We start from the raw sequence: 12,397 nt of genomic DNA, 5'->3' as shown, positions 1-12,397 counted from the left end.
CGGGCTGTCGGGGCAACCCGCAGCTTGGGGATGGTCCACGGATCTGTCACCGGTCGGGAATCCAGAGGGGGGCCTGGCAAAGGCCGTTGACTAGGAGTCGGGCAGGCGGGTGGGGAAACACCACCAAAGGTTGGTCCAGAGGGAAGGAGGGCACGTAGGATTCCTAAGCGTCACTGAAACGTGCTTGTGAATGTATGGAAAAGCATTGCCTGGGGGAAAACTCACTGACCAAGTATCCGGGGAGGTGTGGGGGGGTATCATCACTGAATGGGATCTGAGTAGTAGTGCACGTAAAGCATGTGAGATCTGAGGATCCACTACGCGTTGGAAAGTATCCCCAGTAAGAAATTCAGGGGTAAAATAGGAAAGTCACCAACTGAGTATGAAAAAGTGTTGCAGAGTGATGATTCAGTAACCTTGAAAACTTTCCACAGTTGCATGAGATACTGTGACCCTGAAAAAAAATACAGAACAAATTAAGGGACCTTCAAAGACTGTCACAAATAAGTGATCCAGTGATTAGAGAAAACAACATAATGCTGTGAAAAGTCACAATGCTTTTCCTAAGGAAAAGCAAGTTTTAAAGGAGCTGGAACAAACAATTTACAGGCAAATCACTAGTTTTCCATTGAAATATCCTGCCAGGAAGGTGAAGTGAATAGCTAAGAAGAATTAATCTGCCTGTCCTGGGACAGGAAGCCAATACATTTTCATAATCTTACAGGATAATACATGTCAAGACACTTCTTTGGCAGGTTAGTTAGAATTTTATTTCTCTGGTAATGTCCAGGGGTGGTTCAGAAGAGTGTTCAAAATAATCCTGAGTGAGATTTTAAGTGTCTTATTGAAACGTACTGCAAAATCCTTTATCACAAGAGTAAGACTGATGCCTTAAAACTGCTTTAAAATTAATCTCCAATAAGAGAGTCGCTCCAGCAAATGATGGGACTACTTTCCGCTTCTTTAAAGATGTACTTCAGGTTTGTTTCATGTTTACCCTAAATTTGACTAGGTTTGATCTTGAAAGTAAAGGTATTGCATGGAGAGAGCAGGTGCAAGATATGAATACTGAGCTCTGTCTCAGGCTGTGTGTATCAGTTTTAATGTTGTGAGATTTCAAAAATAATATGCTAAGTGAGATTTTAATGGTCTCATTAAAACACCTATCCAAATTTTTTGTCACAAGAAGGAGATACTTTTTACATGTCATTAAAACTAATCCAAAACGACAAAGATGTCTTCCCTCCAATCGGGTGAGAGTCGGCAGGCCTGTAAAATAAGCAAACCAAAATTGAATCTATTACTCCAAAATGAATATATTTCCAAGCTTTGATCTTTATGTCCCACATGCTTTTTTTTTTATTAGTTTCCTTTTAAAAGTGCCACTATAAGTAATTGTTGGTTGTTTTTTTCCCCAATGAATATGAAAGTATACTAGTCAACAGTAGCAACAAAAATAGTTAAAATTTCAAAAGTTTCAGTTACTTCTTTCTGAAAAATTCTGTTTTGAGGCTGAAATTTCCACATTGGGTGTCTGACTAAGGTGATTTTAAAAAAAATGTTCATTACATTCTGCTATTTTTAAAATATATATATATATTGTTGCCCCGTTATGACATGAGCACTTTGGCAACATTTGGCCCCCTGAGAGTTGTTTCAGTTGGGTAGAGAAATTGATGATGGAGTCAGGTATTTCTTTGATGTAATCTGTTTATTCATTAGGAATGTACAAATTCCTGTTTCTCTAAACACAGCAGGAATTAACCAGCAAGACAGTTACTTTGCTCACAATTCCAAGTCCCTTTCTACCCAGCACTTAGCACAAAAAGCGCTCTCTTGCTCACTCACTCTCGACTTTTTCTCAGGGCCATGCTCCAACTGCTTGTTCTGCTGTCTTCTTTTCTGTGTCTGTTTCTATGGTGTTTATCACTGCTTCCCTGTAACACACACCACTTGAGTCCAATCAAACCCTGCCCCAAGATCACAGAGGGACCTCCTGCCACATGGCTAAAACCTACTCCAGCCTTGGGTGTGGCTTTATTCTGGGCAAAGGCCCCTATCGTTTCATCCATCTATTCTATAAAGTAGCTCAATTGTTCTTTACATTTTTCCCAAAATGAAGGGCAGCTGTTAATATCCGGCAGTTTCAATGAGGTTTAACCCAACCGATAACAATATCTTATTTTAACCTCTATTTTTTTCACGTAGATATCCTGAAAAGAACTTCAGGTAGATTTTTTTTTTAAAGGCAGTGGTTTGGTAATTCAAACTGGGGCCAGATCTTGTAAATATTTACCTGTCTGCATAACTTTAAGAATGTGAATAGCCCCATAGAAGTCAGTGGAACTACTATGTGTGCGTAAAAGTAGGAATGTTTACAGGATAAGAGCCTTAGCATAAAGTTAGTCCTCCTTGATGTATAGTTGCTTAGCATGCTTTGAAAAATTTTGTTTTGATTTCATAAAATTATGACTATTTGAATGAACTATTTGAGCATGCAGAGCAGTGTGACAAAGTTCCTGCTCTACCTTGGTGGGTAATGCACTTATTGGCGAATTTGTTCACCTTAGAGCTTCACGGCAGCCCTCAGCTTGGCCGTTTTTCCTGAATTCACAGTCCAGGTCATCTCCTCCTGTGTCTGACCAGGAGTTGGGAGGATTTGGGGGGAACCCAGGCCTGCCCTTTACTCCGGGTTCCAGCCCAGGGCCCTGTGGAACACAGCTGTCTAGAGTGCCTCCTGGAACAGCTGTGCGACAGCTACAACTCCTGGGCTACTTCCCCATGGCCTCCTCCCAACACCTTCTTTATCCATAGGACCTTCCTCCTGGTGTCTGATAATGCTTGTACACCTCAGTCCTCCAACAGTCCACGTTCTCACTCTCAGTTCCTAGTGCCTCTTGCTCGCAGCTCCTCACAGGAACACCACAAACTATTGAAGTGAGCGCCTTTTTAAAACCCAGGTGCCCTGATTAGCCTGCCTTAATTGATTCTAGCAGCTTCTTGATTGGCTGCAGGTGTTCTAATCAGCCTGTCTTAATTGTCTCCAGAAGGTTCCTGATGGTTCTCGAACCTTCCCTGTTACGTTACCCAGGGAAAAGGGACCTACTTAGCCTGCTCTACTGCTGCTGCCCTCTGGCCTGGGCTTTCCTTGCTTTTTGCCCCTGCTTTCAGCTTCCCCCCCGACTGGGCCAGACGCTCTCTCCCCTTTCTTTTCCTTTTGTTGTTTTTTCTCTTTCTCCGCTGTTGCTAGAGTGCTGGCCAGCTGTTGGCCGGCTGTAACCACACCCCCCCCCGCCCGCCCTCGGATGCTGCTGCCACTCCAGCTGAAATCCTCCCCTGAGAGGGGGGGGCCTGCCGGCCCGCTTCCCCAGACGGGGGGAGTGGAAGGACCCAGGCCCCAGACCCAGCCGCTTGCTGTTTGTCTGCGGACCCGTCTCCGGTTGAGAGGAATCTTATCACTTGCTCCGGCATTTCTGGAACGCAAAAAAGAAAACCCAGAACAGACAGAGAAACAGCAGTCCACCAGAGGAACACCGCCCGGGGAACTTACAAATCGCCGTGGACGGGGCCCAAGACTGAGTAACTTTCAAACTGTGCTCTCATGTGGGGGGAGGCCTTGACTATGTCGAGACTGTGTTCGTAGGGACACAGGGGGTGTGGCACGGAGCCGCCCCCCGATCCATCTGTGTCCTCCCAACCCCCACACTACCATCTTCACAACTGCCTCCTCCACCGTCATTGCTGGCGGTTTAACATCTGCCTCTGGACTTAGCTGCTCGCCCTGATTCCACCATGTGGGCCAGAAGCACAAGCCAACCAAACAGGACTCTCAGGACAAGCGTACGGTGGTTCATGTGCTCCCCCCCGAACTGCCCATCCCACAGCCTGTCCCTTTTTACCTGACCCCAACTCCTGTTAACCACCTGCCACCGCCCCCGCTGGGGCATCAGCAATGGAGGGCACCGGGGTGACCTCCGCCGCTGCCATGCCCACCGCCTCCCCAGACTCTAGGGGAGCCCCCACAGCCGGCGGGAAAGGCCAGGGCAAGAAGAAGGGGAAGGGCCCCGCTAAAACCACCAGGCCCTCTGTGGCAGGGGTCACCCCCACTGCTGCGGCCCTGCCACCAACCACGGCATCCCTCCCTGCTGCCCCCTTTACCAGCTCTGCGGGTGTCCCTCCCTCAGCCCCCAGGATGTATGCCCGGGCGGCGGAAGCCCCCCCGCCTGCCTCCTCGTCATCTCTCCTGCCCACCGCCTCCGCCACCATCAACAGCAGCCGGGGCCCCTTCCCCACCATGACAAGGAAGCATGGTGTCCGATGCCTCCTGGTGCCCGCCTCGCCCCATGTGGAGACCTATGTGCGGGCATTGGTGAGGGTGGTGGGGCCCTCGGCCATTGTGGCGGCCTCCAAAATGTATGGGAAGGTCGTCTTCTTCTTAGCATCAGAGGCTGCCGCCCAGGAGGCGGTGGAGAGGGGCCTGGCGGTGGGAGGGATGTTTGTCCCCCTAGAGCCGCTAGAGGACCTGGGCGTCCGCCTGGTCCTGACCTCTATCCCTCCTTTTCTCCTCAATGCTGCCCTGTTACCCGCCCTTTCCACCCTGGGGAAACCTGTTTCTGTCATCAGCCCTCTCCCGTTGGGCTGCCACGACCCCACCCTCCGTCACATCTTTTCCTTCCGCCAGCAAGTGCCGCTTCTACTGCCATCGGCGGCGCGTGACGGAGAGGCGCTCAAGGGGTCCTTCCTAGTCCCCCACCAGGGGGCCCGTTACCGGGTGTATTTCTCCACGGGGGAAGCCCGGTGCTACCTCTGCCAGGTGTCAGGGCATGTCTGGAGGGACTGCCCCTTAGCCCAGCAAGGAGGGGCATCTGGGGTCCCCGAGACCCGGCAGGACATCGGCCCCGTCATTGCCGACGCCCTGGCCGCCCGATACCCAAACCTGCTCCCCCTCCTCTTCGGACCACCGCTTCTCCTGCTCAGGCCCAAGGTGCACCTCCCCTACAACGCCCAGACGAGCGGGAGAGCCCCACCCTCGCTGCTGACAATCTGGCAGGGCCTATGGAGGAGGATGTGGCAGAGATACCACCAGGCATGGGAGAGAGCCTGCCCCCAGGGAGAATCCTCCCTTCCTTATGCCGCCCCATCGCCCCCCCCCAAGTCCCTGAGCCATCGCCTTTACCCCCAACACGACCCCTGCTAACCAGCCCCCAGATGATGCCATGGAGGGCTGGGCCCTAGTTCAGGGGAAGCGAGGCAAGCGGAAGGCTCAAGCTCTGCCTCATCTACCCGAAGGGGGGCACCAATGCCGAACCTTCCGCTTTGCCCACGAGTGCATCCCATCCACCGGTGTCAGCCAGGAAAGATGTGGTAGCACCGAAAGGTAGTGTCTCCCCTCCACGGGAGACCCTCCCCTCCGAGACCCTCGAGGAAGCCCCTTCTGTCCTGACACTACCCAAAGCCCCCGTGAACCCCGAGGCAACCGTCGTGGCGGGTGCTAGCGGGGAGAACCCTGGGGCGACGGAAAGTGTCCTCTCCTCCATGTTCGCGGAGATCGAGGCCCTAGATCTGTCCCCGGTCGCCCAGGGGGAGGACGACCTTTTGCCACCAAACCTCAATTTGGGCGACCTCACTCCACCTCTCTTTTCCCCATGCTCCCTCCCCCTAACTGCTGCTTCTGCTCCCACCTCCGAGGAGCCCCTGGACTCCTCCATTGACCCGGCCGCTGATGGCACTCCGCTGAAGACCGCCCAGCCTGCTCAGGTGACAGCTGGCACCACGTGGACGGGACACGAGTCACCAGGGGCACCCTCCGTTGGAGCAGAGCAATTGATTTCCTTCCCAGGCGGGGGCCCAACAGAAGATAATCCACCTCCTGATGCTGTGGCCGCTAAATCCACCATAGACCCCGTGCCTGGTATCACTGAGAGCTCCCTCCCCACCCCCTTAACCCTCGAGTCTGATCGGGAGGCGCCACCATCCAGCTGCTTGCCTCCCGAAACCCAGAACCTCGCCTCTGCCCCTGCCCCACCCCTATCCAATTTACCTCCTGCAATGTTATTGCCGCCACCAGGGCTGTCTCCTTCCCTTTCCCAACTGATGACCCCCAGGGAGCGGCCTTTGTGTTCTCCTGCCCCGACCCATTAGAAGCTGCTATCTTCCCTCCACCGCCCCATATCGCCCAGAGCTTGAGGCAGGCCTAGAAGCTCCAGTCCATCAAGGGCCCTCATAGGGAAAGGTAGAGGGACGGGGAAGCAGGATGCCGCGGCCTACTGGCGGGTCCGCGTCTTCCATGACCAATTACTCACCTACGGGATGGGTCAAGGACTGTTGCGTGGCCCGTTGCGGGATGCGAGCGTCCCTGCCAGTGAGGATCCCCCCCGGCCCCCCCACATGACACCTCTCACCATCGCAACGTTGAACACCTGGGGCTGTAGGATGGCTCTCCGCAGGTCCCAGGTGCTCTCCTTCCTTCGGGAGGGAGGGTACTCTGTGATTCTCCTGCAGGAGACCCATACGGATCCGACCACCGAAGACAGTTGGCGGCTGGAGTGGCGGGACAGGGTCTACTTTAGCCATTCCACGATTCGGCAGGCTGGAGTGGCGACCCTGTTCTCCCCCGACCTACAGCCCGAGGTGCTAGGGGTTGCTGAGGCCGTGCCGGGTCGCCTGCTGCATCTCTGGGTCCGTATAGAGGGGCTCGTGGTTAACCTCGTTAACGTCTATGCCCCGACATCGGGCCCGGAGCAGCTGCAATTTTATCAGCAGGCGTCCGCCTTCCTTGGCACCTTAGATTCTCACAAGTGCCTGGTCCTGGGAGGGGATTTTAATACCACCCTCGAGGAGCGAGACCGCTTGGGAACCGAGCAGAGCCCGGCCACCGCGGACACCCTCCGGAAGATAGTTGAACATCACTCCCTAGTGGACATCTGGCGTGACCACCACCCGGATGACACTTCCACGTTCACCTTTGTCCGGGTGGAAGCCCATCGGTTGAGCCACTCCCGGTTGGACCGCATTTATTTATCACGCTTCCATCTCTCACGAGCCCACTCCTCCAGCATTCGGCTGGCCCCATTTTCTGACCATCACCTAGCCACTGTGACAGCATCCCTCTGTGCGGAGAGGCCAGGGCCGGCCTATTGGCATTTTAACAACAGCCTGTTGGAGGATGAAGGCTTCGTGACATCCTTCCGGGAATTCTGGCTGGCCTGGCGAGGGCAGCGGCATGCCTTTCCCTCGGCGTGGCGATGGTGGGACCTGGGGAAGGTGCGCACCAGGCTTTTCTGCCACGACTACACCCGGGGCACCAGCTGACAGAGAAATGCGTCGATAGAGCAGTTGGAACAGGAGGTCTTAGAGCTGGAGAGGCGTTTGGCCGCCAGCCCCGAAGACCCGCTCCTCTGCGAGGACCATCGGGCCCGGGGCGCATTTGTTCGATGCCGCATCCGCCTCCTTCGGGAGATGGATCGCGGCTCCCGCTTCTTCTATGCCCTGGAGAAAATGAGAGGGGCTAAGGAACACGTCACCTGCCTCCTGGCAGAAGACGGCACCCCCTTCACAGAACCGGTGGAGATGTGCGGGAGGGCCCGAGCCTTCTACGCAAGTCTTTTCTCCCCGGATCCGACCGACCCTAGCGTTTGCAGAGTGCTTTGGGAGGAGCTCCCTACGGTCAGCGCGAGCGACCGAGACCGGCTAGAATTGCCTCTCTCTGACCGAGTTCTTGGAAGCCCTCCGTCGTATGCCCACTAATAAGTCTCCAGGCATGGATGGGCTGACCGTGGAGTTCTACCGTGTGTTCTGGGACGTCCTCTGCCCAGACCTAGTCACTGTCTGGGCCGAGTCTCTCCAGAGCGGGGTCCTCCCTCTTTCGTGCAGGCAAGCTGTGCTCGCCTTATTGCCGAAGAAGGGGGACCTCCGCGATTTACGAAATTGGCTTCCCGTCTCGCTCCTCAGCACGGACTACAAAATCGTAGCGAAAGCAATCTCGCTGCGGCTAGGGTCTGTGCTGGCGGACGTGATCCACCCAGACCAGACCTACACCATCCCGGACCGCAGTATCTTTGATAACCTATTCATAGTTCGGGACCTTTTGGAACTCGGGCATAGAGATGGTCTGTCGTTTGCCCTCCTGTCCTTAGATCAGGAGAAGGCGTTCAATAGGGTGGACCACGGGTACCTCCTGAGCACTCTGCAGGCGTTTGGCTTTGGACCCCAGTTTGTGGGTTTTCTCTGGGTGCTGTACACTTCCGCAGAGTGTCTGGTTAAGCTCAACTGGACCCTGACTGAACCGGTCAGCTTCGGGCGAGGAGTACGGCAGGGGTGCCCCCTCTCGGGCCAACTGTACGCTCTGGCGATCGAACCCTTCCTCTATCTCCTCCTCAAGAGGTTGACAGGGTTTGTGCTGCAGGAGCCGGAGCTGCAGCTGGTCCTGTCGGCGTACGCTGATGACGTGCTCCTCATGATCCAGGACCCCAGAGACTTGGCGCGGGTGGAGGCTTGCCAGGCCATCTATTCAGCAGCCTCCTCCGCCCGGGTCAACTGGGTCAAAAGCTCTGGCTTGGCGGTAGGAGACTGGCGGCAGGTGAGCTCCCTCCCACCCGTGCTTCAGACCATCCGGTGGAGCGTGGGTCCACTGCTCTACCTTGGCGTTTACCTTTCTGCCACGCATCCCTCTCCATTGGAAAACTGGGAAAATTTAGAGGGCGGGGTGATAGAGTGGCTCCAGAAATGGACGTCTCTCCCTCTGAGGGAGAGCGCTGGTGCTTAATCAACTAGTCCTGTCCATGCTCTGGTACTGGCTCAACACCCTGGTCCCGGCCCTGGGTTTCCTGACCAACCTCCGGACATCGATTCTGGGGTTCTTTTGGTCAGGAACACACTGGGCCCCTGTAGGGGTTCTTCATCTACCCCTGAAGGAAGGAGGACAGGGCCTGAAGTGTCTACACACTCAGGTCCGTGTCTTCCGCCTCCAGGCCCTACAGAGACTCCTCTATGGTGCAGGCAGTTCAGCGTGGAGCACACTGGCGCACGCCATCCTGCGCCACATCCGAGGGCTCCGATATGACCGGCAGCTCTTTTATCTCTGTCCGGGAGGTCTTCCACGAGACCTCTCGGGGCTGCCAGTCTTCTACCAGGACCTCCTCCAGACTTGGAAACTGTTTTTAACTACCAGGTCCGTGGCGGCCACTGAGGGGGTAGATCTCCTCGCGGAGCCCTTGCTACACAACCCCCAGCTCTGTGTGCAGGTGGTGGAGTCCCGCTCGGTGCGCCAGAGCTTGATCCTGGCAGAAGTCACGAGAGTCGGAGACCTCCTGGACTACAACCGGGGAGACTGGCTGGATCCCCTGACGCTCGCCCGGTGCATGGGGCTTTCCAGACCTCGCACCCCCCCGGCGTGTACTTCAGGAGGTGAAGGCCGCTTTGCCACTCTCTGCTCGAGCTTACCTCGACCGGGTTCTGCTCGAGGGCATGCCCCACCCACCCTCTACCCCAGGCCCGCCGGACCTTTTAATTGGACCCCTGCCCTGCAGACCCAATCGACCCCCTCACCCATTCACTGCGAGCCAGCTGCATGAACTGTACACGCTCGTGCTCCACACCCTTCACGCCCTCACCCTAGTGTCCCGCCCAGATACAAAATGGCGAGACCTTCTGCCACCTTTGGAGGGTGAGCACCCCTGGTGGGCCAGCCTATATTCCACCTTGGTTCCGAGGCCCATCGGGGACATCAGTTGGCGGCTTCTTCATGGAGCTGTGAGCACGGGCACATACTTGGCGCGGTTCACCCCCGTCCCAGATACTTGTCCCTTTTGTGGTGTGAGGGAAACCCTGGCGCACATATATTTGGAGTGCACCAGGCTGCAGCCCCTGTTCCAGCTCCTCACAAATCTGTTATGTTTTTGGTTGCATTTTTCCCTTCACCTTTTTATTTATGCACTCCCCATCCGTGGCCTCACAAAGTCGCGGGATCTCCTAGTTAACCTTCTCCTGGCCCTGGCTAAAACGGCCATCTATAAAACCAGAGAGAGGAGGTTGGCCGATGGAGTTTCCTGTGACTGTGGGGCCGTTTTCCGATCCTCGGTCCGTTCACGTATCCGGGCGGAGTTCCTCTGGGCGGCATCCACCGACTCCCTTGATGCTTTTGAGGAGCGGTGGGTGCTGTCCGAGGTTCTCTGCTCGGTGTCCCCGTCCGGGTCCCTTTGTCTGACCCTTTGACTGGGGGAGAGAGTAAGGGACCCCAGCCTCAGCTATTGCTGCTGCGAACGCCACCACCTTAGAGGGGTCCTTTCACAGGTGGGAGCACGTGTCCCCCCCCCTCCGATTGTCCACCCCACAGCCTGCTCCTCTTGTTGGGTGCTTTCAGAGGAGGGAATTGTTGGTGACACTCGGGCGTGGCGCCAGGTAACTCGAAGAGGTGGAAGACCACGAAAGTCGATGAAGCCCCCTTGCTCTGGACCACCAGGTAACTCAGAAGGGTGGAAGACCACGAGAGTCGAGGAAGCCTCCTGCTCTGGGCCCAGGCAAGCTTGAACACTTCCCTCCCCTGAAGCTAATGAGAAAATAATTGTGATTGGTTGCTGTGTTACACATTGCATATGCTGCTGTTTTTACTTTGTAAGTGTGTTATGCAAATAAAAAAACATCTTTTGCTTCAAAAAAAAAATTACTCTCCTGTAGCCATCTAGCCCGACCCTGTCACACCACATAACAAAAAGATGGAACCTGTCCCAAAGAGCTTGCAATTTAAGTATAAGACAAGAGACAACAGATGGACACAACAGACAGATGGGGGAGTACAAGGAAGGAATGAGACAATACTAGTAAGCATAACCATTGTCAAGCTTTTAATAAGCATCACAGCAGAAGAGAGTTTGAAAGAGGACAATGAGGTGGCTTTGCAAGTGTTACAGGCAACTTCTCCCATGCATGCGGGGGCAGCACAGAAGAAAGCACAGTGGTGGTGCCTGTCTGTAATTTTAAAAAATGGACAATGAAAGCTAGCATCACTGGCAGAGTGGTGATGGGAGTTGGCATCCTGATAGCATATAAGAGAGGATACATAAGGGGATAGGCTGTGAAGAGCCTTGAAAGTGAAGACAAGTAGATTGTGTTTGATGCAATGGAGAAAGGGGAGCAAGTGCTCAGTAATATTTTGAAATCCAGGACCCCAGTTGTAGCATTTTCTGAAGTGCTCCAAGTTCCACATGATTTTAAAGTCATCAATAACTTTAAAAATAGCTTCTCCAGTTGTATGCGTTGGTATAGGTTGGCAGAACAAAATGTCATCGTGGACTTCATTATTCAGCTCGTATCTGACAAAGAACAAAAGATTAGCTAAATTCACAGTATCAGTGGATTCATCCACTTGCAATGCATAGTAGCGACTCTTTTATACTCTTGACAATAATTGCTGCTTTACATTTTCAGCCATATCTGTGATTCTACAATGAACAGTGTTATCTGAGAGGGGGACATGACCTATAGCTTTGCTAGCCTTGTCTCCAATCATCACTTGCACTATTACTTTGGCTGCAGGTTTCACTAATGTCTCACCAATCACTTCAGCAGCTCTGGACTTTGCAATTAAGTACGCCACACTACATGAAGCTTTCAATGCTTTCATATTTTCACCTCCCATCACATTACAAATTGTTTTCTGGGACTTTTGGAGATCTTTGCGCCTATTTTCAAAGAATTCTACAGGTTTTCCCTCATATTCTTTATGTTTGCTATTGAAATGGTGTTTTAGGTTGGATTGTTTCATGCTTTCATTCGTGAGAGTCTTGTAACAAATCACATATAGTGGAACAGGCTCCACCTCATCGCCAGTCCATGAAAATCCCAGTTTAAGATATTCTTCAACATATTTGCAGGCTTTTTTCTTTTTCTTTGCAGCTGATACATTAAATAAACTTACAGATGGTTCACACGGTTCACTAATTTTGTCGTCATGGTTGTCTGATGTAGCCATGTCACTGCATTTTTCGGCATAATTATCACTAACATTCGTATTTCCTTCATAATTTTCTTTTGTACGTTTCAAACTTCCCGTTTTTAGCCAGCAAGCCATTGTAAATGGATTTAATGAAAACAAAAAGAGAGAAATTTGTATATTAATACACACCAGGTATGTACTTGCTACGATCTTTAGAGTAGTTATTCACTTTTATCCATCAATATGACTGCTGCACATGCCACAAAGGCAAGTGTATTGCCCTAGCCACGGTAACGCACACACGTGGTTTGCGTCCGCTCTTCTGTGCTTCTGTGCTTTCTTCGGTGGTACAACTTCTGCTTTTCTTTTCTTCGCCACTTGGGGCAGAATAAAAGCTGGAGCCGGCCCTGGCTGCCGGCCGGTGTGAATGGAACCCCGGGCTGGCAGCGGGCTGAGTGGGGCCGG

General features: G+C 53.2%; 1 protein-coding gene across 1 annotated transcript in view; it reads left to right on the top strand.

Annotated features, from left to right (window-relative positions):
- Positions 1-12,397, top strand: part of FBXO36 (F-box protein 36) — a 71,620-nt gene that overhangs the window by 212 nt on the left and 59,011 nt on the right. The gene's annotated exons all lie outside the window — the stretch shown is intronic.

This window comes from Eretmochelys imbricata, chromosome 9 (assembly GCF_965152235.1).
Source record: "Eretmochelys imbricata isolate rEreImb1 chromosome 9, rEreImb1.hap1, whole genome shotgun sequence".
Classification (NCBI taxonomy): domain Eukaryota; kingdom Metazoa; phylum Chordata; order Testudines; family Cheloniidae; genus Eretmochelys; species Eretmochelys imbricata.
The sequence above is the reverse complement of the archived record's forward strand: the minus strand, read 5'-3'. Positions and strand labels throughout refer to the sequence as shown.